This window comes from Hemiscyllium ocellatum, chromosome 36 (assembly GCF_020745735.1).
Source record: "Hemiscyllium ocellatum isolate sHemOce1 chromosome 36, sHemOce1.pat.X.cur, whole genome shotgun sequence".
Classification (NCBI taxonomy): domain Eukaryota; kingdom Metazoa; phylum Chordata; class Chondrichthyes; order Orectolobiformes; family Hemiscylliidae; genus Hemiscyllium; species Hemiscyllium ocellatum.
The window spans coordinates 20757004-20782967 of NC_083436.1; positions in this window are offsets into that span (position 1 = coordinate 20757004).

Consider the following 25964-nt stretch of genomic DNA (forward strand, 5'->3'; position numbering starts at 1 on the left):
TTAATGTTTGGCCTGAAACTATCCATCTTGCAGCTGTATATCAAACCCGCATAGTATGAAGAGCAGATGGACACTTGATATTTGCTTTCAAGATGTCATGTCTCAATCCTATCTCTGAATTTCACATGATACATTAATTGACTTCAGAGTTGTCAAGCTTCAAGAATTCATTTCAATGGAGTAGTTATACAAGGTGAAGCAAATATCTCAATTTCATCCTTTTCATTTAGTCCATGCAATAAATAATGTCCATTTTGGATCAAATATGCTTTATTAGGTGATGTCTGCAGTGAAACTGCTTTCACATGTTACAGAGATAGCTCAGAAAATACAGAAGTGAAGTGAAAGGCTGCAGATCCAATGATGAAAATTTATTTAATTCAAGGTTTCAAGAAAAATAAATCAGATGTGCAATCAGTTGAGAGTGCAATAAAGAATATGCAGAATATTTATTTCTAAGTGTCTAACACCAGTTGCTACTAACACGTCTATTTATTTTACTGCTGTAATTGTTAGTGACTTTTGAAATGTAAACAGTGCAGAATTGTTCAGGGCCATTGCACTTTAAGATCACAATTGTTCATGACCATCCCATTTTTCAGTGTGTGAGGCATTACGGAATAAATGTTAATTTAAATAGAAACAAACCACAAAATGGTCCAAAGATGTGCAGGTTAGGTGAATTCGGCATGCTAAATGTTGCCTTGTAGTGCCAGGGATGTGCAGATTAGGTGGGTTAGCCATGGCAAAAATCCCATGTGGGATTACAGGCCATAAGACATAGAAGTGGAAGTAAGGCCATTCGGCCCATCAAGTCCACTCCACCATTCAATCATGGCTGATGGGCATTTCAACTCCACTTACCAACATTCTCCCCGTAGCCCTTAATTCCTTGTGACATCAAGAATTTATCAATCTCTGCCTTGAAGACATTTAGTGTCCCGGCCTCCACTGCACTCTGCGGCAATGAATTCCACAGGCCCACCACTCTCTGGCTGAAGAAATGTCTCCGCGTTTCTGTTCTGGTTTGAGTGGATGGTTTTCAGAGTGCAGATTCAATGGACCTAACGTTTTCTTTTTGTATTTTAGGGATTCTATGAACTGTCAGGGATTCTATGAACAATTATAATGACAAAGCTAAACAGATCATCCTGTTGGAATTTTATACCGATTGTCAGATGCAAACACAGCAAACCAATAAGATCACAGACCCTCTGCCTCCAACCTGAACTGATAGCACAGTGATGTGTCACAAACTAATTATACTTGCAAAGGTGGTAATAGTCATTATCTGTCACTTCAAGTGTTCAATAGATTTTGACCGGGGGATAGAATTTTACTTGTTAGTCTAAATGGATTCATCAATGAATAATGTCACATAACCAGAGCTCCTTTACAATTTGAGAAAACAATGTTATTGTCTGAACTCTTGAATCAGGGAGGAGAAAGTGAGGATTGCAGATGCTGGAGTTCAGAGCTGAAAATGTGTTGCTGGAAAAGTGCAGCAGGTCAGGCAGCATCCAAGGAACAGGATTCCTGAAAAAGGGTTATGCCCGAAACGTCGATTCTCCTGTTCCTTGTAGGCTGCCTGACCTGCTGCACTTTTCCAGCAACGCATTTTCAGCTCTGAACTCTTGAATCAGTCTGCTTTTAACATAACAGAGAACAAGAACAAATTCCAAGCTAAAACCTAGACTGACTGAAAAGAAGCCTTTTTCCAGAAGATTCTTAGAATTTCCTGAAGAGTAAACTGAATCTCCTGCTTATAAACATCATCTTGTTACATCATCACCAATTTCAAAGAAATTCTGAAACTCCTGTATTCTACCATATGGACTCACCTGAACTTGCCTTTCCGATTGAAAGAACTTTCACTGGATTCTGACATTCACGTAAATTGATAGTTGCATTTCTATTTTTAATTTTAGTAGATGTAAAATTCCTTCTTTTCCTCTACAGTGGCAACCGGGCGGCACGGTGGCACAGTGGTTAGCACTGCTGCCTCACAGCACCAGAGACCCGGGTTCAATTCCTGACTCAGGCGACTGACTGTGTGGAGTTTGCACATTCTCCCCGTGTCTGCGTGGGTTTCCTCCGGGTGCTCCGGTTTCCTCCCACAGTCCAAAGATGTGCAGTTCAGGTGAATTGGCCATGCTAAATTGCCCATAGTGTTAGGTAAGGGGTAAATGGGTGGATTTCGCTTCAGCGGGTCGGTGTGGACTTGTTGGGCCGAAGGGCCTGTTTCCACACTGTAAGTAATCTAATCTAATCTACTTTCTTGTGTACTTACGAGTGTGAAGTTGATAAGATTGCTGTGGGTTTGGATTTGTGAATAAATGATACATTTGATTTAGAGAGTTTGATGCATGTCACTTGTAAATTAATTTGACAAAACAGGGGTCTGGAAAATATATTACAACCTTTACAAAAGTAAACCTCTCTATTCGTGGACAGAAGACAAGCAAAGTAAAGGAGTTTAATTCATCTCTCCCCTCTGTCCATATTAAAAGTCACAAATGATATACCACTCAACTGTATCACCAATAAACATCCATCCTCATCCTTTTGGACCCTCCTTCAACATATATAGTTGATGATATTCCAACAAAGCCTCTCCACCAACATCCAGGTGGCTGGGATTTATTGTGAGGCTTCATTCATACCCATTAAATCACAACATGAGAACGGCTAGCAATAACTTCTCTTTGCATTCCAACGTTGTAACCGCAGAAGTCTCCCAAGAATCAATCTTTTGTGCTTTCCTATTTCTTTATCTATAATTTGTTCCTTGACAGTTACTAAAAAAAAATCCAACATCAGATTCCAAATACACACAAGCAGTATTCAATTCTATTCTATGTGGAATCTCACTAAGGCTTTATCTAATTGTACATGCACTGAGAAAGGGTCACTTGACCTGAAACGTTAACTCTGATTTCTCTTCACAAGTGCTGCCAGACCTGCTGAGCTTCTCCAGCAATTTCTGTTTTTGTACCTTCACTTCCTCAACATTTGCATTCTAAATGGCTAGCAGGTTAGCTCTTTACTCATGACAGTTGAGAAGGATGAGGGGTGATCTTCGTGAAAAATTCGAGATCCTGAAGGGGCTTGTAGGGTAGGCGTTGAGAAGATGTTTCCACTAGTGAGGGAATCTTGAATTGAACAACATAGTTACAGAGTAAGGGGACATTTATTTAAAACTGAATAAATGTATATCAGTGAAACTATTTAAAGAGGAGGCAGAGGGATTTTTGAAAGAAGAAGAAATTCATGATTTGGCACAGAAAAGGAGTTGAGGCCTAGGGCAGATCAGCCAAGGTCATGTCTTATGGCAAAGCATGCTGGAGAAGCTGAGTGGCCCACACCTGCCCCTATTTGTTCCAATCTAATTCATTGAGACAAAGGATAACTTTCCATTAGACTGTTGTAAAGTGAAAGGTGGGGAAATGTAACTTGACTAAATTTGACCAGTTTCCAGTAATCCTTTATGACTCAGGCACATTACACAGTGAGATAGACAAAAGGGGCAAAAGTCAGGGTAAGGTCCAGCATAACTTTATTGCACACTTTATCAAAGAAAAATAATATTTACCAGACTAGACTATTGTACTTTAAATAAACTCTACCAAACTCTTCACAGTACTCTTCAGTATTGCGTTAAATACCTCAATAATTAGTCAGAAATCTACACTGGGTTTCCACTTCTGACAGGTGCTCCCGAGGATACACCCACCCTATCTACAAGATTCAAATTGTTTGCCTGAGAAGACTTGTAACATGCTAGGACAGTTTGACGACTGGCTGATGATCCAGGATCAACAGTCTTCGATTTGGTCTTCCCCTCTCTCCTGGGGCTAGTTCTGGTCTTTGGGTCATCTTATTGAGGTGATTTCTGGGTCTGGTCAGTCTGATGATGCTCATCATGAGTTACAAGGAGCTGCAGGTACTGTTCAGCTTGGCTGCTGGTCCAAGGTGCTCTCTGGAGATGCTGTTGAAAAATGCGCATAAGCGAATAACTGGAGCTCCAACCCTCTTTTCTTCCTATCGGGGCTTTTCTGGAAGATTCTATAATCTGTTTCCAATTCTAGCATTAGGTGGGGGCGGGAAGAGTCAACGAAGGGACTATTTTCCACACTTGAAGGTTGTATAATATGGTTTTGAACTTTGAACTGTCAAATGGTGTCCTTGTCTCTGACCTCCTACTGAACTGGGTGCCACCAAGTCTGTGTAGCATTCTTCTAACAAAGCAAGGTTCACTGGAGATAGAGACAATGTGGCCATTAGTACCTGGCCAGGTAGTTCCAGGCCTGTCTGGTTTCAATTGGAAGTTAATTGTCCAAGGCCTGGCTGCATGAATACTGACCGTTCCAGCTCGACGGTATGCAAATTGCAGAGTTTGGCTAGCTTTAAACTTGACTTCTACATATTAAGCTTTTAATCCAGACTCATGAAAAAACATCAATATTTTTCTAATAGTCCTGTAGGTCATGGGTCACCTGACCACAAATTCAGTTAGTAATATTTTGTAGATGTCTAATTACTTTGTTCACTCATTTGTGAAACGTTAGTATGGCTGGCACAGGCATAATCCATTCAGAGGAAGTTCATCAACTTCGCCAACACATTCCATCCTGACCTTAAATTCACCTGGACCATCCCTGACACTTCCCTCCGCTTCTTGGACATCTCCATCTCCATCAATGATGACGGACTTAACACTGACATTTTTTACAAACCCACCAACTCCCATAGCTACCTGGATTACACCTCCTGCCACCCTACCTTCTGCAAAAATGCTATCCTGTATTCCCAATTCCTCCGCCTCCACCGTGTCTGCTCCCAGGAGGACCAGTTCCAACACAGAACACACCAGATGGCCTCCTTCTTTAAAGACCATAATTTCCCTTCCCACCTGTTTGAAGATGCCGTCCAACGCATCTCATCCACATCCCGCACCTCTGCCCTCAAACCACACCCTTCCAACCGCAACAAGGAGAGAACCCCCCGTTCCTCATCTTCCACCTTACTAACCTTCACATAAACCACATCATCCGCCGACATTTCCGCCACCTACAAATGGACCCCACCACCAGGGATATATTTCCCTCCCCACCCCTATCCGCTTTCCACAAAGACCATTCTCTCTGTGACTACCTAGTCAGGTCCACACCCTCAACAACCCGCCCTCCCATCCTGGCACCTTCCCCTGCCACCGCAGGAATTGCAAAACCCATGCCCACGCCTCCCCCTCACCTCCATCCAAGACCCCAAAGGAGCCTTCCCCATCCATCAAAGTTTCACCTGCACATCCACCAATATCATTTATTGTATCCGTTGCTCCCGATGAGGTGTCCTTTACATTGGAGAGTCTGGACACTTTCTTGCAACGCACTGTAGGGAACATCTCCGTGACACCTGCACCAATCAACCCCAACACCCCATGGCCAAACATTTCAACTCCCCCTCCCACTCTGCCAAGGACATGCAGGTCCTCGGCCTCCTCCACCAGCACTCCCTCACCACATTCTACCTTGGAACACTTCAACCCCAGGGCATCAATGTGGACTTCACCAATTTCCTCATTTCCCCTCCCCCCACCTTATCCCAGTTCCAACCTGCCAGCTCAGCACCATCCTCATGACATCCGAACTGTAAGTCTTCCTTGCCACCTATCCACTCCACCCTCCTCTCCAACCTACCACCTTCAGTACCACCTCCATCCACCTGTTGTACTCTTAGCTACCTTGTCCCAAGCACCAGCCCCCCCCTCGTTTATCTCTCCATCCTGGAGGCTCCCTGCCTCATTACTGATGAAGGGCTTTTGCTGCTCCTCGGATGCTGCCTGACCTGCTGTGCTTTTTCAGCACCAATCTAATCTTGACTCTAATTTCCAGCATCTGCAGCACTCACTTTCGCCATAGTCCACTCAGATACTATTAAGTGATCATTTTCAAGGGCAGTTAAGTTACACACCTAACTGCAAGTTTGGAGTCATATGCAAACTAGGCCTTTCTAAAGGATGTTGAAATACCAGATAAAACTTTGCAGCATGTGTAATTTTGTGACTTTGGTCAGCATTATTGATACCATATTTCTTATTTTAGATTTAATTCATTGATTGCATTTTATCTCCCAATTGTAATCAAAAGATGTGCATTTCAATTTCTGGAACCAGATATTCTAGCTTTGTTATCTCATAAGCATAGGTAGATGAACATCTAAATCCCTTTGTTCCTTCTCATTTTAATGGCTGTGTACTTCCCACCCGGTCCTCCATGTGGTTTGATATTACTCACACAGTGAATCTATCTGTGTTCCTTTATAACTTCCTAACTCCATTCATGTAACTCATTCTGCCTTCTAGCTTCATGTCCCATGCAAACGTAGCTCTATGCCTCTCAATTGCACCATTCTTTGTATTTGGCGACAAGGTGATGCACCAGTAATGATATTTATGGTATACACCACTTGTAACATGAAAGGATGAACCCTTTATCCCCACAGCCAATAACACTTGTATCAAAAGGTGACATACTATTCCAGGTACTCTGGACTCAGATAACATCTTTACTGCCTTCTATTGCTGGTCCATCCTCCACACTGCAAAAAGGAAACAAGCAGTCCTAGTCTTTTTATTGTTGTGAAGATCAATGGAATATTTGAGCTCACAAAGGTGGCATTTTACAAATGGACTTTTCCCGATTGCTTTTTGCTTCTGATGATCCATAGTTAAGCACCAATCTTCCACATTGTTCCCTTCCTGTGCATTTTCAATTGGACGCTATCCTCAGAACGTGTGACATACTGAGAACTGGGGTCCAAGCTGTTTCAGGTTTTCATCTTTTGCTTGAGAGGGTTGGTAGGTTAAAAGCTCATGCAGGGGGTTATGCTTCAAGGAGAACTTGCTTATGTCACTTTAATAAGCAGGGGGTTGAAAGGTTATTGAGGTCACACAGGAATGTAGAATAATTACATCAGCTATGATCTGACTGAATGATGGATCAGACTGGAGGGCTGGTTGGCCTACTCCTACCCTCATTTTTATGTTCATATGCTGAAATTTCATTGAACACCACAAAAATGAATGTGCTTCTATTAAACATGTTGTATGAATGTGAAGTTTAGCTTGCACTTTAGAACATTCTAACAGCTCGCTCAAAACCATGAATATAATACAGGCTTGAATCCAAATGCCAGCAATTGAGGACAATCATTTTGTTTCATCTAGATGGAATAATTATTGAAATAATTGGGCTAATTTTTCAAATTCCTGCTGCTGATACAGTATTTCACCTTTTGGAAGCATAAGTCTATTAAACTGCATAATGTACATTTGGTGTGACATTAAATTTTCCCTTTGTACACTGTAACTGTGACACATTTTAGTCTCTGTCAAAAGAATTAAAATACACTGACTTTACTACTTCACTTACAATATCCAGGCAAGTACAAAAGTGTTGTGTGAACAAATGTTTAGAAACCATTCTGGCAGTGATCATGTTATGAACAGTATCTTACAGGGATACAGAATATATTACTTTGAAAGGAAACAGACTTAGTAGAGGCATAGATACAAACCTGAATCAAAAATTGTTTCAGGTCAATGGGAATAGAGTACTGGAATAGGACTAGCTGGGTTAGTTTTTCAAAAGAAATGGCACAGACATAGTGAACCAAAGGATCTTCTCCTGCAATTATGTGATTCTAACTCAACATTTAAGGCAGATGTGGAGGGCTTCCTCCTCACAAAAAATAGTTCATCTGTGAAATTCTTTACTGCAGAATGTCATCAAGGCTGGGTCATTACTTACTTCAAAGTCGATACAGACAGCTTTTTCATTAGTATGGGGATCAAGGATTATGGGAAAAAGGCACTTAATGGAGTTGAAGATTATCAGATCAACCATCATCTCAATGAATGGTAGAGCTGACTCGATGGGCTGAATGGTCACCTGCTGCTGCTTGGTCTTATCAGGCATCAGGCATATATTTGTTTCTTTTAGGAAATAAATGACATTTGATTATTTTGTGTACAAATATTAAAACTTTTGTTTTATAGAAGAGAAACACCGCAGTGAGTCTGATATTGGTGTATTTATAGTTCTAACCCACTAAATCTGAGTCTCCCTCTTGATAGCTCAAGTCTCCAATCTGTGGAAGACTAATTTTTATTTTTGTTGGAAATAATGACAGGAGTAGCACTCCTTAGAACTTCATAGAAAATATGTTAAATTGAGAGGAGTTTGAACAAATGTTGTTAAAGTGTGACATTGGTACAAGCTGACAGTCTTGTCTTAGCAGTTGCAACCTGGCTTCTAAATTGGAACAATGTGAGCTGAAGTTCTACTTAGAGACATAAGCTGGCATTACTGAGGGGGTGCTGCACTGTCAGATGTGTTGACTTTGAAATGAGGTTCTGAACTGAGACTATATATACATACTCAGGTGGACGTAAAATATTCAAAGTACTTTGTGGCTCAACAGATCAATGCCTCATTCTTGCTGGTGTGATCTTACAGTTGTCCAGCACAATGCTTATTCTTCTCTTCTTTAAGCCCTGGCAACCTGTGACTTAATGTTGGAGTAACATAGTTACGTACCTCATCACCATTAACATTTTCATTTCCCCTTATACCATGCAAGCTGCTTGTCTTATGCTGGCATCAAGATTTTTCATATATTTATCATACGAGAATGTGAGAATGCAGCCATCATTGTACTCAGTGCTCATGACCCAGCCATAAGAGTCTCTGTTGACTGCATTACGTATGAACAAAGATTGGTCTTGTCTGTAATCCAGTAAATTCCTTATCTTCTAGTACCTAACCAATTCCCTTTTAAAATTAATCAAATCAGCTTCCACTTCTTTTTCAGGTAGAACATTCCAGATTCTGAAAATATTTGAATGGAAAAAACATTTCTTTCTCAGTTGCCCTGTAGATTGTTTTCCACGTCTTTTCCATACTTTGACATTTGTCATCAACACACTCACCAATGGGAATATATTTTCTCCATTCACTCTGTCAAATCTTGTCTGAAAGCATCTATGAGGTCATCTCTTAATCTTTTCTGTTTCAAGGAGAACAATCTTAATTTTACCAGCCTTGTACCCTAACTGAAGTCCCACATTCCTGTTAACATGCTGGGAAACCTCCTCTAACACATTTGCATCTTTTCTGAAATATGATGTTGAGATGTGTCTATAGTACAACAGCTGTCTGTAAACTTTTAGCATGAATACTTTGCTTTTATACTCTATCCCTCTGGTTAAAAAAAGGTTCAAAAATTTTCTTTCTTAAACACATTATCAACTTGATCTGCTACATGATAAATATGATATACTTTGCTCACTTTCCAAATAGCGCCATTATATTCTCTTTGTATATCCTTTCCAACTGCATGATGTCATATCACATTTCATATATCAGTTCTGCCTGTATCACTATATTATATTACACTGAGGCCTATGATCATTCTCCTGATAATTATTACGTTGCCAAAGTTAGTATCATCCGCAGACTTTGTAATGCTGCTTCCTACACTGAAAAAAGGAGTTCATGCAAATTACAAAGAGTAATCAAGCCAAAAGACATCCTGATGGGACACTATAGTAAACTATCACCCAATATGAAAAAAAATCCATGCACACCATCCTTTGCTTCCCCAAATTCTATTGATTTCAGCTTCACTCTAGACTTGTTACTAAAGTTTGTGTTTCCATCTGTTGGTAAGCGTCCTAAGTGGAACTTGGACAAATAATTTCTAATACTCCAGATGCCCAGCATTCACTACACTATTTTCATCAAATTTGTGTACTAACTCAAGGAATTATCAAATTAATCAATAATAATTAAGTAATGTCTTTTCAGTGAAGGTTTATCTTGTCATTGATAATATTTTCTCTTAACTTCCCCAGAGATGACTCCAGACTGACTGGCCTCCAGTTTCTTAGATAATCCCCTTGAACATTAGCAATTCTCCAGTTCTTTGACAATACGTTTTTATCCAATAGGAATTAGAAGATTGTGACTAATGCCTCTGCTATTTGTACTTTATTTCTTTCAACAAAAGGATACAATCCATACGGATTGGGCCACTTATAAACTTTCAGTCTTGCTAATCTTTTTAGTCCATCCCCATCTATTATTATCCTGACCATAAATCAGTCTCCTTTTTAATATAACCTTCCCATCATGCATGTTCCTGTTAGAGACAGATCACTTTTACCTTGGGCGAAGATTTCACTTAGGGTTCTGAATGAGCTCAACATTTTCCTAACAACATGTTTTAAACTTTATGGGAAATAATTCATTCACTAACTGTTGCTACAAGAGGCTCTGAAGCTTACATTGGTTCCCTGGGTGCAAACTATTATCTGCAAGGCTCAGGCAGACTTCTTCATTAATTTTATACAAGAGGCTATGCCGGAATGGCCAATAGTGCTGTATGCCCCTAAGGGATTGATATATTCTGCACTGTGTGGTTGGAAGTGCCACTCAGGTGAATACATTTTATACTCTATATGTTGGAAAAGTGTTTGGGATTTAATTTAATATCCTGTTGTAGCTTTTTTGTGACTCCCATATTAACTTACTTAATTCCCTCGTGTACTTTCCATTTTCCTCCTGATTATTAAGAAAATCTTGTGTGTGCCTGCATATATAGTACCTTTTGCAACCACCAACCATCTCGAAACACTTCACAGCCGAAGTGTAGTTATTGTTGCAATGTAACAAACATGACAGCTAATTTGTGCACAGCAATGCAATTTTGACCAAACAATTTGTTTTTTTTGTGTGATGTTCATGAGGAGGGTAAATGCCTGTCAGGCATAATTCTCTGGTCTTTTTTGGAGTACTGATACGAGATTTTTTATGTCCATCTGAGAGAACAAAAGGGGCCTTAGTTTAATCTCTCATCCAAAAGACTGTACCTCTGAAAGTACAGAATTCACACAGGTACTACAATGAAGGACAGCATAGAGTGTTGGACACAATTCTTGGAGTGTGAGTTGAGCACACCATCTTTTATTGATGAGCAATTGAACTACATCTGAAATCCATTTTTAATTGGGTCTTCTCCTAGCATTGGCCAAAAGTTTCCACCTTTGTTTTCATATTAAGTTTTATTTTTCTTTGTCAACCATGGTATATTTGCTGTACCTTTTCCCTTCAAATGAAGACTATTGTTTTCCTACATGCTATCCATTGGACTGTTATGGCTTTGGCTTCCATCTTTAAATCACTGAACTCAGCTCTCCTCATTTCAAATTATCTTTGTGCTTTGATGTTCTGGGCTGTTGTGGAATCAGCATGAAATGACTAAAAACATCTTTCTGCAAAGCATGTGAAGTATTTTGTTAGTGGAACCAAGGCAAGCATTTCTTCTTAAGGTATATTGATGGGATGCGTGAATGTTACTCATTTATGTCTTTGATATTCTGACATACATTCTAAAAACAGAAAATGTTGGGATCTTGATCAGTTGGGCCAATCAACTGAGGACTAGTAGATGAACTTAATTTAGATAAATGTGAGGTACTGTATATTGGAAAGGCAAATCAAGGCAAGATTTATACATGTAATGGTTTGGATCTGGGGAGTGTTGCTGAACATAGAGGCCTTGGAGTACAGGTTCATAGTTCCTTGAAAGTGGAGTCACAGGTAGACAGGGTAATGAACAAGGCGTTTGGTATGCATTTGATTATTGGTCAGAACATTGAGTATAGGAATTCAGAGGTCATGTTGCATATCATCACCGTTGGTGAGGCCACCATTGGAATACAATGTGGAATGCTGGGCTCTCTGTCATAGGAAGGATGTTGTGAAAGTTGAAAGGGTTCAGAAAAGATTTACAAAGATATTGCGAGGGTTGAAGGACTTGAACTATGGGGAGTGGCTGAATAAACTGGGGCTATTTTCCCTGGAGTGTCAGAGGCTGAGGGGCGACCTTATAGAGGTTTATAAAATCATGAAGGGCATGGATAGGATAAATAGACAAGGCATTTTCCACAGGGTGTGAGAGTCCAGAATAGATGGCACAGGTTTAAGGTGAGAGGGAAAATATTTAAAAGGGATCTAAGGGGCAGCTTTTTCATGCAGAGGGTCATGCATGTATGGAATGAACTGCCAGAGGAAGTGCTAGAGGCTAGTACAATTTCAACACTTAAAAGACATCTGCATGGGTATATGAATAAGAAGGCTTTAGAGAGATATGGACCAAGTGCTGGCAAATGGGACTGGATTAGTTCAGATATCGGGTCAGCATGGATGAGTTGGACTGAAGGGTCTGTTTCTGTGCTGTACATCTCTATGACTCTAAACTCAGCAGGTCTGGCAGCAACTGTAAAGACAAAAACAGAGTTAATGTTTTGGGTCTGATATGACTCTTCTTCAGAACTGGGTTGTGGCTGTTTGGCATCTGGCACTATTGGTAATTAAATTACAAATTTTGGTAATTAAACTTTTGGGAAAAAATGAGAAAACCCAAATATATTTTGTGGGATGTTACTAGCTGAGCTGGCTAGATGCCGAATATGTTGTTCAGAAAAATATTAACAATGCAGTATTCATTATAGAATCATAGAGATATACAGCATGGAAGCAGACCTTTCCATCCAACTCATCCATGCCGACCAGATATCCTAAATTAATCTAGTCCCATTTGCCATCACTTGGCCCATAACCTCTAAACCTCTCATATTCATATACCCATCCAAATGCCTTTTAAATGTTGTAATTGCACTAACCTCGACCACTTCCTCTGGCAACTCATTCCATACATACACCACCCTCTGCCTGAAATAGTTGCCCCTTTTAAATATTTTCCCTCTCACTGTACACCTATGCCCTCTAGATTTGGACTCCCCCACCCCAGGATAAAGATCTTGTCTATTTACCCTATCCATGCCCCTCATGATTTTATGTACCTCTGTAAGGTGACCCCCTCAGCCTCTGATACCCCAGGGAAAACAGGCCCAGTCTATCCAGCCTGTCCCTGTAGCTCAAACCTTCTAACCCTGGCAACATCCTTGTAAATCTTTTCTGAATGCTTTCAAGTTTCATAACATCTTTTCTACAGCAGCGGGCCCAGAACTGCATGTTGTATTCCAATTGTAGCCTAACCAATGTCCTGCACAGCCGCGTCATGATCTCCCAGCCCATTGACCGTTCTAAAAACATATCTGGTTCAATAATGCATTTTAATCTACCATCCTTACGTGGTCTGGGTTACATGTAATTCCCGACCCACAGCAATGGGTCCATAATCACCTAGCAAGCCATTCCATTCCAGAGCAATTAGGAACGGTCAATAAATGCTAGTCTAGCCAGCAATGCCCAGATCCTATGGATGAATAAAAAGTAATGGCTAGCACTGCCAAAGAACTGATATAGTCATGAAAAGCCAAATTTCGAGCTTGTATAAATAACTAAGTTGAATGAATTTGCACCTTATTCCTTACACTTGTCCTGGAGTAGAACTGCAGCATAAACTATAATTCAGTGACGCTTGAATAATTGAAGACTACCTAGAAGAGAAAAAGAATATCTTGTTTAAATGCTGGTATTCTGATATCACTTTGATGTGCTGCAATTTACCGATGGTCTGGAGGGAATGTAGAAATAAAAGACAGAATTATAGGTGAGCTATGTATGTTGTATGCGTGATTGTAGAACGGGGTGTAGCTGACTGCTCAGGTTGGATTGTGTGATCTGTGTTAATTAGAAAGCCTGTGTACACAAGGTGAGTTGTGTATGTGAGATAATTGCGAGCACATGCTGAATTGTTTTGTGTGATTTCCCTTCAGAGACCTTGTTCTTTTGTGCTTTTTTGTGTGTGTGTTTTTGTGTTTTAGCGTTTTAGGTAACAAACCAAATAAGGATAAGAAAGCAGTTGAAATCGTAGCTGAGCATTTTTACTGTTGATACTTTCCGGATCATTTCCATATATACTTTAAATTATTTGGTTTAATGGTATGCACTATCTGGATGATTTCCTGCTATAATGTATGCCATATGCCTTATCTCATTTCTTAGAACTAGTTCCAAAAGTGCTTTTCCCTTTTTGGAAACGTAATGATCAGGAAAGTTCTCCTGCACACTAATCGGAATTTATTTTCCCTACCACCAGCACTACATGTCTTTTGATCCATATTAGGAAAAACAAAGCCTTGTAACAGCACGCAGTGACTTTTTGAATTCACTGCCACAAGAGGCTGTCGATGGTAGGCCATTGAGTATATTTAAGTAAGAGATAGATAGGTTCTTAATTTTCAAGGGAATCAAGGGTTACAGGGAGAAAGCGGGAGATGGTGTTGAGAAAATTATCAGCCATGATTGAATGTTGGTGCAGACTCGATGGGCTGAATAGCCTAACTTCTGCTCCTATGTCTTATGGTCTTATAGACTTATGACTTTTCTAACAAGTTTGAAATTTCTAGCCTGTAAATTATAGATAAATGATACCACACTCAAATGTCCACTTAACTAACAAAAAATACCTTTACTACTCTTTTATATGTGAGCACAATCAATTCAGCTAGCAAGCAACAAACACTGAAATATGGAATGACAGGCAGTCCCCAGGCTGTGAACAGATTCTGTTCTTGAGTCCTTTTGTAATTCTGGTTGTACGCAAGTTAGAATGCAATGGAGGTCAATGTAAAATAGCTGTTCATAGGGACATGGAAATATTTGCATGTTTGGATCTTTAAAATGTATATTAGTACATGCCTGAATGCGAATGAGTTCATACATACGAGCATTTGTTTGTCAATCATTTGTAAACCAGGTGCCACATGCATATGAAATGTGTACTTTTAAGCCATTTGTGACTGGTCAGTCTTAGGCCTTACTAGAGAACTGCATTAGAAATCAAGTACTAGTATTCCCAGAGTTATCACACAAGTAAAAAGATTTTATAAAAAGTTTGCAAATTCCACATTGTACCTGTCTTTTAGATCTGGGTTGGCATGGATCAGCTTTCTGTACTTAAAAATTATTATTTATTACAGGTGAACTGGCAACAATATAACCTCCTTATAAAACTCCCCCCAAAATTCACATGTAGACAGGCATAAAGAAAATCAGTGGTGTTATGGGCAGAGGGAAAATCTAGGAAGGCAGTTCACAGGTTCAATGAGATGGTCCTTTTGCTTGTCAAGACTTTACTGTTTGTCAGTCTCCTTCTTCTCCAGGTGGGCTGGATGAGTGGTTTGTAATCTTGAATGATGCCAGCAGCATGAATTCAATTCCCACACTGGCTGAGGATCCCGTGAAAGTTCTACTTTCATGACCTCACTTCCTTGCCTGAGGTGTGCTAATGCTCAGTTAACCCTGCTACCCCCCAACATATTGTCTCTCTAACCGTCTGGAACTAGGGTGACTTTACTTATTTCTTTAGGTACCATCGCTTGGTTGCAAGATGAACAGAACAATAATTGCATAAAGTCTTGCATTTATTGATTAAAAGTCACAGCTTGTAGTAACTGGTAAGGTTAAACAAAAATAGTTTTTCAGACTTTAGGCTTTTTTTTAAACTGCAGAATTACAAACACCACCAAACCTCTCAGAGTCTGAATGCTTCTTCATAGGCTCTGTCATTCACACCTGCAAGCTGTTAAGCCATCTGGGAGCCAATCACATGGGTGTTGACAAGCAGAAGATCTTTCTCATTGACAACTGGTTAGCACTTCACAGACCAATCAGCTACTTGTTACTGGGCAAATTGCTTTTTCTCTGGTGCCAGTTCACCTATAAATAAATATCTCCCTCTCTCTGAACCAACAATAGTGTACAGAGCACTTACAATAAGGTGCTGGTAGCTTGCTTAAAAAAATACAGCAACTCTTCAACAACCTTGTTATTATGATACAGTCCTATTCCCATTTCAATCCACAATTAAAAATACAAAATAGTAAAAAAGATATAGTCTTTGCTTCAGGAATGTGTTGTACATAGTTGCCAGTGTTTGACAAGGACACCTCTTTCTTTCTTGGCAATTTCATAAGTGCCGGTCTTTTACACAGTTAAAATAAACGTGTGTTCAGTTGAGGAATGGTCTTTATTTCCTCTTGGTCTTTGTCAGGATTCAGTTTACATTGACTAAGTGAGGGCTCTTGTGATGTAGTGGCAGAGTCCCTACCTCTGAGCCAGAAGGCCTGGATTCAAATATCACCTGTTCCAAAGAAGTGTAATAATGTTGCTGAATAGGCTGAGTTAAAGAAAGCATGATTGAGGGGCTTGTGGTACAGTGATAGTGTCTTGTGATTCAGTCCAGATTCAAGTCCCACACGTTCCAGAGATGCATCATAATGCGTCCAAACAGGATGGTTAAACAAGCTGGACTGACTAAGTGGGCAGTTGTCCAGAATATTAACTGTAGCCATTAATTAGTTGTGATGATTAAGGCTTAGGGACATTAAATGATATGCACATATCAGCCTTTCTAAGCTAATGAGACCTGTTTCAAAGCCCTCAGATTTGTCTCAATCTTGATAGGACTTTGTATGGGAGCAAAACAAATTCTGAAAGCTCAGCATTTCTTTTTTCCTCTGAACATCTCAGTACATGATGGAGTAGGACAGTCAAGCCTAAGAAATTTATATAACATATGAAGCCTTGAGAGTCTCAACTAAAGCTCCAGGTTATTTGTGTCTACAGATTCTATGGGCTGCAATTTACCAGAAATGGGTTATCAATTTTGACAAGTTTCATGGAGGATTCCCAAGTGAATTTTCTCAGATTATTTTTTTCCAAAACTCACCCCATTACGAAAGCATCGCATCCACATGACGCCCGGCTCATTTATTCTCCCACTTGCTGCAGGTGGAGGTACTCACCACTGCCAGGAGGTCTCTGGCACCAGTGTCACCTTCAAATCCCAACTGTGTACCCAGTAAAGCATAATCAGTTTAAAACTGCCCTCCCCTATCTATTTTGGCATTAAGGCAGTGTTTCTGACACTATACTGCACATAGAAGTACATGTCTATTGCTATTTAAGAGCCAAGCTACAGAACTTACCCATCCTTTGGCTCACCTCATTTTACCATCCTGTTGAAGGGAGTTTACTCTTTCACCAAAGCCCAATGTAACGCATCTTCACACATTGTTCAATGTGGGACCATTACTTACAAGAAAACCTTCAAACATTTAAAAACATTCACTTTTATTCAGTAGCAGCAAAACAGAACAGCAAACAAACAAACAAACAGAGGCTGTGTTTGCCTCAGGGAACAGGGAGGAACTGATTGCCTTTTGAGCATCAACAAATTTACAGTCAATGAGTGATTACTGTACCCAGCGTTCATCTCCTGAAACCGAGAGTTAATTAAGTCCTGTCTGACTTGTTATGCTTGACGCTGCAGCATCATCTCATGCAGAAGGTGATGTTCCTCCTGATCAATGTCATTGCCTTCATCGTCAGAATGCTGCTGCTGGTCTTTCACTGCTTTCTGCAGAGTCCATCACAATCTTTTGATCCCTGTTCTAGTTGTGCAGAGTACAGCAGGCAAAGATTAGGCAGCACACACTGTCCACTGTGTATTTCAAAGTCACCCCAGATTGATTTAAGCTTCAGAGCCTCATCTTTGGCAGGCCTATTGTCTGCTCCACAATGACTCTGGTGGAAGATTGAGCTGTATTGTAACTCAGTGCATTGTAACATGCAGCCTCAGTGAGGGAGTTGGATAATGAAATCATCAGCCATGAGCACAGAAGGTGGCCATTGTTTCCAATAGTTCTCAAAGAGAAAGTATCATGGCAGCTGCCAGGGTACCTGGCACAGACTTCTCAGTTATCATACCCATGATCAGAGATGCCTTGTACATTAATGTAATGCTGATGAATCTTTTCTGTTGATGAATCATCTGCAATATGATATGTTGCTCTCCATGTGACAATTCCCCTCCCCCCCAACTTATCCAAGTCCCAAGCCTCCAACTCGGCACCGCCCTCTTGACCTCTCCATCGTCTTTCCCATCTATCCGTTCCATTCTCCTCTCCGACCTATCACCTTCCCCCGACCTTCATCCATCTATCGCTTTCTCAGCTACTTTCTCCCTAAGCACCCCCCCCCATATTTATTTCTCAGCCCCTGGCCCACAAGCCTCATTCCTGATGAAGGGCTTATACCCGAAATGCTGATTCTCCTGCTCTTTGGATGCTACCTGATCTGCTGTGCTTTTCCAGCACCACGCTCTTTACTCAATGTGACATGTGTCCAGTCTATAGCACTCTGCAATTGTGGGAAGCCATCTATGTTGGCAAAGCCTACTGCCTGAGCTGCAGTACTGACCACACCACAGGAAAATGAGATGAAGCAGCTTGACTTGGTGCAAATTGTATCTGTCACGGCCTTGATACATTTGTGGGCTGAAGTTTGTGAGATCTCACTCAGATCCCCAGTGGATCCTTGGTAGCAAGGAGTTGCATGAAAATTTAGCATACCTCTCAGCTTGAAAGCCATTGGGATAGGATGGCCACCTACCCCTTCAGGCCACGGTCCTGCTCTGACAGCTGCCACACTTCTGTAATGGTATCTCGGAACATCCTCAGTATGTGGTCACATTATACCTCACCAATGTGTCAATGAGCTTCTGCACAATATGAGAATGCCTTCAGCTGCAATTCCTTCATGTGGAGCTGTTTGACATCTGCTAGATGCTGCTGCTGATGCTGGCCTTGCTGGTGTTTCTGTTCCTCTTCCATTTCTCTGTCTCTGCATCAAAGCATCAAAGTTTGGATCCATCGGTCAAATGTCCAATGAACTTCTGTCGGGAATATACCAGAAAAAACAGTTCCTTAGCATTCAGCATCTATATCACTCTCAAATGATGCTTTGGCGTACTTTTCCATATAGTGGGGCATGGACAACTCTGACAAGAAAGACCACAGAATGTCTCCAAAAGAACTTGGTATTAATCAGTGCAGCTTAAGCTGTAAATGCTTTATGAGTACATATGTTGATCTCTCATTCCTATATCACCCAAGAAGGTGAATATTTCCAGGTCGAGGTGAGAGGGAGGGAGTCTGACCCATGTCCTTGCACAGCCTGGGTGATCTGCATTATCATTAAGGCTTGCAGGTACCAGTGATTATGTCTGCTTTACAGAGATGACGAACTTCAATTTCTTGTGAGCAACATTTCTGTAGAATCATCAAATCCCTACAGTGTGGAAGCAGGCCATTCAGCCCATCAAATCCACACTGTCCCTCCGAAGAGCATCCCCTTCCCACCCCTACAATCCTATATTTCCTATGGCTATTTCATCTGCCTATAAATCCCTGGACACGATGGACAATTTAACATGGCTGATTCCCTCTAACCTGCACATCTTTGGACTCAGAGGAAACTGGAGCACCAGCAGGAAACCCACTCTGATACTGGTTGAACATGCAAACTCCACACAGACAATTAACCAAGGCTGGGATCGAACCTGGGTCCCTGGTGCTGTGAGGTAGCAGTACTAACCACTGAGCTACCATGCTACCCCTAATTTGGAACCATCACAGATAGAAATTGCATTTCAAAGGTAGGATGTTATGATCACAGACAGCTTCAAACCATGCTGTGAAAGTTCCTGATTAATATAAATGCCCCTTGAAAGGCCTTGCATCATTTACATATAGAGTTCACATGCTCAGACAGACAAGAAAACATCCCCTTTCTCACTCAGGGTACAGTTGCATCTTCCATTTCCATTGTACATTTAGGAACTGCATGAGTACAGAGGGCAAGGATTGGAATAGTGAGTTCTGGCTCAGCCTTGTTATCAGCTCCGTCTCCCATGCCTACCCAGCCCCTGTCGCTAACTTCCCAATTCCTTTCTTCCTGCTAATTCCCATCAAGTTTTCACACATTCCCAAACACCACTTCATCTCTCAACATTACTCCCTGATCCACGGCCCTACAGCTTAGGCATTACAACTATTTACCCTCCACCGCCTCCCCCCCAACCCCCACCACCCACCAAGGCCAGGTTGGTTGTGACCATTAATAATCCCCAACCACCAGCCCACTCCCACAGTATGCCATGTTCTACAATTCATTATTATCTTCCCCCACTTACGTGCTGCATTCTCCCCTTCACAGATGTCCCTTTTGTATCCTAGCATGCTGCCTCCAGATTTCACAACTGATGTCCCCCAATTTCCCACTACAGCAGTGGCCCCTCTTAATCCCTGCTGGGCTCTTATTGAGCTGACCCCAGCACTGACGATGGCCCAAACCCTTGACCGACAATCCTGACTTCTGTGACTGAAACCACACCTGATCTGTGTACAACTGTCCAACTGCCTCACAGTCGCTCCCTGGATTGGGTTGAACTTGACCTGCAGGTCTGACTGTGGCCCGCCAGCACCATCACTATTACCCACCTCCCACTGGACTATAGCAATGTGCAGACCTTGACTCTTATCACTCCAACTGACTGACTGTTCCTGTCCAAGCCTCTGAACTTGAGTGACTTTTTGTACTGATTCCCCCAACTGAAAGCTGTCTTCCTTGATATGATTGAAGACTACTGCCCTTAGACTTTAAGTCGTGGACATTTGGTTGATACGCACGTGTTTGCTGCATATGGGGCTGACATATGGTGTGAGATTGACATAGCACAGTGTGTAGAGCAACATGTTTATCCTCTTGACTGCTGACATTGTGTCTGCACAAAAACACAAGGTAAGACAGAAGTACTGAGAGCCTTTAAGCTCTGGCTGAAGGGTCAAAGCACACAGTGAGGCAAGGCAAGAATGCTGTGAGAATCCAAGTAGGCCTACAACCATGAATGGGGGTCCATGCAATCACACCTTATGGTGTCCTAGATAAAGGGCTAGGGTAGCAAGCAGTGAGCTGGAGTCACCACTGAAACACTGATTTTCAAGTCAGGAACAGTCGGTATTTTGTTTCTCTCTGGTGGATGGGAAAATGGGAAACTGCTTATAAATGAGGTGAGATTGACTAAGAATAAGATGATAGTATGGGCTAAAGTATGCCTGTAAGCTTTTGATTGCTCAGCAGTGAGAATCTCATCTGTAACGACGTTGTCACTTCAAAAAGGTTAGTTTGCCCTTGGTCTTTTTTGACGAGAGGTCATAAGAGTCTAGTTTAACAATGGAAGGGGACTGGCCAATTCTCGCAGTTCAGGTTTTTATTTCAGTTTGATTTGATCTGTAACAGTCACAAAATTTGCGAAGAGAAAGTGAGGCCCTTCCTGATGAAGGGCTTATGCCCGAAACGTCAAATTTCCTGTTCCTTGGATGCTGCCTGACCTGCTGCGCTTTTCCAGCAACATATTTTCAGACAAAATTTGCGAATCCAGGGGAGTTTCAAGCTTGGTAAAAAAAACTCTGAATTTTGTCTAAAATCTCTCTGTGGGAGTTGATTCCTCCTGTCTCTAAGTATCCGTGTTTGAATTTATCTGGTTGCTGAGGGGTGTGTCTATGGGATGTTACTATATTGGAACAGTTAATTAGTTATAGTTACTGTCCCGGCCAGTTAAGTTTTCCAATAGTTAAGCCAATCTAAATTCTGCTTTCTTTTATTTGTGTTTCAACTATAGTGTTCAAATAAATACTGTTTTACTTAAAGCGGAGTGGTTTGACCAGCTGCATTACACCTGGAATATCCCACTTCACATCTGCCTTTTACATAAGGAAAAAATAGGGTCTAAGCTACTTTCTTAAAATATTTTGAGGGGGTCTGGCCTGGTCCATAACAGATTGCAATCTGCATTGTTGCATATTGAGTAACTTAACTATTGGAAAACTCAACCGACCCGATATAGTAACTCTTACTAATTAACTGTTCCAATACAGTAACATCCCACAAACATACCCCTTGGTATCAAACAAGCATTCTTACAGGCAGGAGGGAACAACTTCCAAAGAGAGATTTCAGAAGAAAATCAGAGGAATTCTTAACTGAAGCTTACAATTCCACTGGGCTCACACATCTTGTGACAGCTACACATAAAACCAAACTATAAAAAAAAACTGAACTAGAAGACTTGCCACCAACCCCCCCCCCCCCACCCCATTGTTAAATTAGACTCTTCTATGTCTCTGCTTTTTGACTTCTCTTCAAAGAAACCAAGAAAATAACCTTTTCAAAGTGACAGTTTCGTCACATGTCTCACCAGTCAACATTGGATTGGAAAATGGGACTCTTTGCTCTTAATGTTCAAAATCTCCACACTGGTGATCTCACATGGAGTCATAGTCAGCATGGGAAGATTTTGTACTTTGTCCTATAGTTCTTACTCTCCTTCTGTACGTGTTTTTAAAATATTCTGACAAATTTGCTTATTTGTTTCCTGCTCTGTAGGAAACTCTCAATAACAGGTTCCTCAAGCCAAGTGGATTCAGTATTAGGACCATTATACATTTTTTCTACTTAGATCTGTTATCTAACCATTAATCAGTAATATCCCAACCCCATTTCTTTTTCTTTCTGCTTTATTTTATTAGATTTGCAATGTAATAGATCTCTTATCAGTTTTCCTATTTTTCTCAACCTTGCTATTTTTGAATTAGTTCTAATTTGGCTGCTTAGCATATGTCTCTAACCTCTAAGATAATTTCTTCTCTCTGTATTTTCTGGTTCCCACCTCTCACTGCCAAATTAGATTGAACTTTCCTCAACAAATCTAATAACCTGTCACCAAAAGACTTGTACCTGACATTATTCAGGCACAACTCTTCCATCTTATGCATGTTCTCCTTTCCACCGGACATAGCACCAGACCTCCAAGAATCAAAACTCTCCCTTTCATACCAATTCCTGAACCACACATTATCATCAATATCTTAGTGTTTTATATTCACAAGCATGTGGCACTGGAGTACTCTAATCCTGACAGTGCGATCTTAATTTGAGTTCCCCTGTCTGAACTTTTTCTTCCACCTTGCTCCTGAGACCCTGGCTAAAAGATCTAAAACTTGAAACTTAACTTTTCAACAGCCAGATACTCCAAAGGAATTGTTAGGAAATTGAAGATCCCATTGGGCAATTTCTTCCTGTTCAGAACCTCCAAATACCTCCATTTAAATTGGGAAATTTGATGGGCTCTCATTATTTTATTACTCAGGAAAAGTGGACTCTTAAATGTATAGGCTACTCTTGAGTAACTACTCAACTGACCCAATATTTAATTCATGATCCACAATCTCTATCCAGATTCTTTACATCCCCCGTACCCTGGCTCCAAACGTGTTCTGAGACTGGATGTCCCTTTCACCATTCTCCCTGACTCTTCCTTTACCTGTCACCAGACCCAAGCCAATATTGCTTTCTACGTCACCAGACACATTCCCTCATTCCCCTGCTCCTCTCGGAACACTCCTCCAAGTTAGAACAGACTGAACCCAAACTCTCAAATGCCAGCCAGACTGGTCCAAGTGCAGATATATTTAGTCTTTCAGAATTCTCTCTAATGACTATCTCACCCCAAGGTTGGACTGACGAGCCTATAATTTCCTGGACCACAACCCTGGCTATTCACCCTTCCCCTTCAGAATACCCTGCATCTCTCCACACTTCAGGCTCTCTGCCTTTATTCCTGATGAAGGGCTTTTGCCCGAAACGTCGATTACGCTGCTCCTCGGATGCTGCCTGAACTGCTGTGTTCTTCCAGCACCACTAATCCAGAATCTGGTTTCCAGCATCTGCAGTCATTGTTTTTACCTCTAGGAGGCAGTATCCAATCCTGAAATCCAGTCTATAGTCACAAAAGTGTCTGTCTATTCCCTTCACTATTGAATCACTTACCTTTATTGCCACATTTTATCCTCCTCTCCTTGTTCAGTTATACTCTCCATAGTGGCATGGCTTTGACTCCACTGAGGAACCATCACTCTCACCCTTTTCCAAAGCTAAAGATTGGTTTGAAAGCAAGATACAGTTGGGGGAGTTCCCTCACTCCCTGCTTGGTTCCCTTCTACTATCTTGTGGTCACCTCGCTGCCTATATTTCATTAAGCTGTAGCGTGGACACATTTTGAAACATGTTATCTCCAAGTTTCTCAGTACTTTGCACATTGTACCCCTAGGTGTCACTCAAGCTCCCAAACTGGAAGTCGAGTTGCTCCAGCTGGAGGCACCTCCTGCACATATAGTCATTCAGACCAACTGGAGCAGCCAGGATTTCTCACATGATGCAGAATGCACGAACCCACAAGCCTGAGCTGTCCAGGTATAGCCCGTTTAATAGAATAGAGACCTTTGTTTTTATTTTATGCTTCCTTCTACTTGAGTATAGCCTGGAAAAATCTTATTCTTGTTTATGTTCTGAATTCCACTCAGATCCATTGTTGGTCTGTTTATTTCTCAGCAAAGATTCTCACCCTACCTGCTCCTCTCCGAGAGGCTGACTGCTTGTGCCAGGGTCCTCACTTCACCTTCCACTGCGAAATATCCTTCATCCTGATACTGAGAACCAAAACCATGTTTGTGGTTACAGAAATATCAGTGTGCACCTCTATCACTTGTGGCTGCCACACTTCTATTCTTTCTTTTACTTTCGCGTGGATTCAAATCTCTTGCAATGCCAGAAATTTGATTCTTACTGCAATCCTCTAAGGAATATTCAGCCTTCCCAGTATTCAGAGCTGAAAATTGGATAGATTGAATTCCTCCACTGTCTTCCTCACACACTGTCTTCCTCACACACTGTCTTCTGGTCGTCTATTCCTTCACCTACTATCATCTGTAGTTGTTGATAATCAAACAAACAAAGTTGACCAAATGTTTGAGGATGTACTGCACTCACTGCAGTGTCCCTCAACCTCCTCATCCCACTGTCATTGGGAATCATGGAGGCACAGTAAAACTGATAACTAAGACGTTTGAACTTCTCACATAAGTACCATGTGTATGTATACATCAGGACTTCCTCAAGGATACAACACACATCAATGGTTTAATTGAATCATTTACCATTACCCATATTGGAAGGTTAGAAAAGTATCTGCCAAGATCAAATGCAATAGAAAGTGCAATCAAGTTAACTACAGCAGTAAAAAGACACATATAATGAAATAAACTGCTCCCTCTGCCACAGTGGTGTCACTTTTCAATCACTTTTTTCAGATTTGCACATTACATTCATGCTGATTCTTTGCTGGTACCCATGCTGTTTTTCATCAGAACCACTTTTATCCTTTCCGGATCTCTTCATTCTCACTCCCTTTACTGTTTGCAAGATTTCCCATCTGACGCACTCTGTCCTTGTTCATTCTGCTTCCTGGTTTAGATTTCCCAAGTGACATGTTATCGCCACAATGCTCATTTTATTTATATTCACTCATCAGTTGTGAGTGTGAGCGGATAGGCCAACATTTATTACCTAACCAAGTTGCTTGGAAGGCAATTAAAAGTCGAAAGTCAAAAAGTTATGGATCTGGAGTCACATGGAGCCATACAGCATGGAAACAGACCATTTGGTCCAACAAGTCCATGCTGACCAATTTTCCCAAACGAAACTAGACCCGAGTGCCTGCATTTGGCCCATGTCCCTCTAAACATTTCCTAATCATGTACCTGTCCAAATGTCCTACTGTACCTGCATCTAAAACTTCCTCTAGCAGTCCATTCCAAAAGCGAACCACCTTCTGCCTGAAAATGTTGCCTGTCAGGTCACTTTCAAAACTTTCTCTTCTTAATCTAAAATCATACTGCTTAGTTTTGAACTCCCCCACCTTAAGATAAAGGCATTTGCTATTCACCTGATCTATACTCCTCATGATTTTATAACCCTCTATAAGGTCACTGCTCAACCTCCTACACACCAGTGAAAAAAGTCTCAGCCTGTCCAGCCTCTTCTTATAACCCAAACCCTCCAGTCCAGGCAACTTCTTGGTAGATCTTTTCTGAACCCTCTCCAATTTAATAATATCCCTTTAAAGCAAGGTGATCAGAACTACACACAGTACTCCAAAAGTGGCCTCAACAATGTCCTGTACTACCTCAA